The 3,679-nt window shown below is 43.5% G+C and overlaps 1 pseudogene; it reads right to left on the reverse strand.

Moving 5' to 3' along the window:
* Positions 1-728: 728 nt before the first annotated feature.
* LOC147442913 (putative E3 ubiquitin-protein ligase ARI7 pseudogene) lies at positions 729-2,459 on the reverse strand (annotated as a pseudogene).
* Positions 2,460-3,679: the final 1,220 nt, after the last annotated feature.

Below are 3,679 nucleotides of genomic sequence, written 5' to 3' on the forward strand. Positions count from 1 at the left end.
TTGAGTCTATGATCTATGTAGGATTGATCAAAGAATTAATTCTATGAAGACAAACTTGGTGACAATAAAAGATTTATGAAGACATGTTTGGTGATGCCATATTGATGACAAGCTACACAACAGATTCACGAAAACACTTCTGATTACTAGCTAATCGATAACCTTTACACCTCTTTATTAAACCTTTGTATTCATTATTGTATTTGATAGGATAGGAATAATGTAACTCCTCATAAAACATTTACTGTAAAAGGAGTGATGTAGCTCCTCAGAAAATATTCATTGTAAAAGGAGTGATGTAGCTCATCCAATAAAATAGATAATTAGTAGTGGTTGTGGTGGGTTTTGATGGTAGGTTTGGAGAATGGGGAAACGTAACATTTTTGCACCGAACTTCATGTCTCAAAATGAAATTTGTGGAGTTGAAACAACCATATAGTGTCATCCTCAAGAAACGGCGGTTCTCAACAAAATGCACCAATACATCAACTAATTTGGTAGCTTAATTCACAACCAAAGTATGAAGAGGAATTCGGAAGGTTACTAATCTTTCCCAAGATAATTAGTGGTCTCTTCACTTCGAGCCTAACGAAGCTAGTACATGGACTAATTTGGTAGCTCACCACAAGCAGAACAGGTGCTCGTGGTTAAGAAAGCAGAACCGATGCACATGCAAGGAGAATTGAAGTTATTTAATTTCAAAACCTTGAATAGCCATTAATGACCAGCTACGTGGTGAGTAGCCGCCTAGCTGGTCTTTTCTTCGCCTTGGAAGATGCAGCTTCTGGTGGTGGCGGTGCAGAGCTCTCTCCATCATGAGATATAATTACATCTTGTAAACGTAGGCCATTCTCTTCAAGTGCTCGAAGGAGGTTCTCAAAGCACTTCCTTGTTAACGTGGTTAATGCATCAAGCTTCGCTCGGAAGTCATTGAAGGAGGACGATGTTGCTGTAGCGGGCGCACCCAGACAAGCTTGGACATCATTTTCTGCACAGTCATGCAATCTCTCCAGCGCAGCCTCAGCCTGACCTTGAAGGTACTCAAAAATTTGCTTCTTCATTGTATCATCTTCTTCTTCTGGTAGATAATAGCCATATGCATAAGTCCATTTCAAGACACAGCGACATTCAGCAATCTGAAGCCAAGCGTCACCGATAAACTCTAGCTGCGATATTGGTAAACAATAGCTCTGAAGAAGCTTTTGTAGCTGCAAGGGGTGGCGGTCCCTAAGATGAGAGAGTGCCATTGTCCTCCGCGTTTCATTCGACGCCCAGCGGTCATAGTAATGGGTGTATCGACTAGTTTGAAGAGTTTTTCTGGCCGTTCTTCGTCTTCTTTCATCTTCACGATGCTCGGGGTCTTCTTTCTGGGCATCGTACCTGCTGCAAGTATCGTCGTCTACGTAGCCGTCTGCACCAAAATGTTCAGACCAAGGTCCCAGACAAAGCCAGCAAAACTCAAAGCTGCATGGTCGCGTGCAGGTCATGTGCATGCAACCCGAACTCTTTTGGATTGGCCGTTTACACATCGGACAAGGTTTAGTGTTTGCGACAATCCAAGCAGCACTTTGGGACTCGCGATGGGCTGAGGCTTTTAAAAGCCATTTTGCAGCCATGCTGCATTCCACAGGTCGGTGGACCTCCTCCGAGCAATTCCAACAAAACTTATGCCCACATGCACAGGCAACATATACGCCTGACGCACACTGTGAGGTGCGTAACTCGATGGCATTCTCACACCTCGGTGCAGGACACCACTTTACTGTTCTATTCTTCCCTTCAACAAAGGATCTGAGTATGTAGCGCATGTACTTCGTCTTGTCCTCTTGCGACACCACAGAAAAAATAAGATCATCTCCCACCGCTGCATTGCAGCCAGAAATGGGACATCGCAGAGAGAGGCAACCCATGCCCAGTTCACTTAGAGATGTATGTACATAGCCACCCCAGCAAGAGAGGCAGAAGAAATGATCACAACAAGCTGTCGCCTGCATTATCTCTTTGGGATGATACTCTAAACAAATGCTGCATTTCATTTCCTTCACAAGCCTTGCAGCAATTAGCTTCTCTGGTTTGATGGGATTGGTGGGCTTTTCCAACAAACCAACACGATCACGAACATTCAACTCGTCGGCAAACCATTTCTCGTGGACTCGGTTAGGACACCACTCATAATTCCGCAAAAGAATTCCAGCCTGCGTTTTCGACAAGAACAACACCGACATAACACTCTCGATGGCCGCCTCTTGGCGCTGCTTGATATCCTCTTCAGCTAAAACAGTAAATGGCAACGTCTGTGCCTTCCGCGCCGCAGAGATCTGCATGGGCTTCACCTCATCGAATTCATCGTAGCCTCCTATAACAATATGAAGGTCAGCTAATTCACCTTCATCCACGTCCAAATGCTCATCATCGTCCTCAGATGAGCGAGAACTCTGCAAATCTTCGTCTGATTCCATCTGATCTGCAATAAACTACCAAAAGAAGGCCACGCACGTCTAGACAAACGCAAGATCGTGCTCAGCTAATTGTACTCCAATATACTGGCCAGAGGCAGTTTTAATAAGTAGTCTCCACTCCTCGTGGTCGATTCTTATAAGTAGTCTCCACTCCTCGTGGTCGATTCTTATAAGTAGTCTCCACTCCTCGTGAATGGTCCGACAGCCCAGTTAGGGTTTTATGATCTCGGGTCTTTTTATCAAAATATGGTATTCTAAATTGTTTTGTTCATCATCTTTGCTAGCATTGAGAATGTCATCTAGTGGAGTGTGTTAGTTGTCGGATATGCACCACCATATACAAGGCCAAGAGTGTACCTTGTCTAACATGGAGTCATGGATTTCGCTATAAGAAATCAACTATGCTTGCATCTCGAAGGCATGCTACAATATTGTGCAAGAAGTGGACACTGGAAACCATGTCAAGATGGCATGCTTGGTATGGCCTCTTGCTGAGAACGTGGTGCTTGGTGGTACTATGTATGTTCCAAAACACTAGCACGCATTCTGATACTATTGTGACTATGTGTCGCTGCTGTGTCGCTCCGCTTCCACGATGGAAAAAAAAGTAAAGAGAAGCAAAAAAAATCTATTTGAAACTCACACATTTATTGAGCAGTGACCAGGGCTCGAAAACAAGCAAGGAGATCCAGAAAGTGTATGCTTTATGTGGTTTTGAAGGCCTAAACGTAGAGATTTTATGCTTGAAGAAAAGGTTTTACATGTGAAAGGCCTCTTAGGACATATAATGCAACTTGGGTAGAGGAAGACATGTGGTCAGTGGTAAAAAGGAAAGTGTATGAGAGACTTCACATCTTTGCATGAGGGAAGCCGAAAAAGTCCTATTCTGAATTTTTTTGCATCTCACGCACAGAGGCTAATTCTGCACTGATTAGGAAATATTCAAGTTTTTGTGATCTGCTGTATTAACGGGGAGGAAGCCATAAGCTTTGAGCACTCTAATCCTAAGCCAAGCTTCCATAGCCCACTCTCATCCAATCTTCCACAGCCACTCTAATCAAAGACACCATAAGCCACTCTAATCATGGAAGGAGTTTAAATCATGTAAGCAGCGGTACTATTAATGATAATCAAGCTTCAGGATCTATTCAAGCTGTTAATTTCAAGCTTTGTCTACATTCATTGTATCTGCTGCAACTGTCTTCCTCACACCTCTCACA

The sequence above is a fragment of the Adiantum capillus-veneris genome, chromosome 14, assembly GCF_014529385.1.
Source record: "Adiantum capillus-veneris isolate H3 chromosome 14, ASM1452938v2, whole genome shotgun sequence".
In the NCBI taxonomy this organism is placed as follows: domain Eukaryota; kingdom Viridiplantae; phylum Streptophyta; class Polypodiopsida; order Polypodiales; family Pteridaceae; genus Adiantum; species Adiantum capillus-veneris.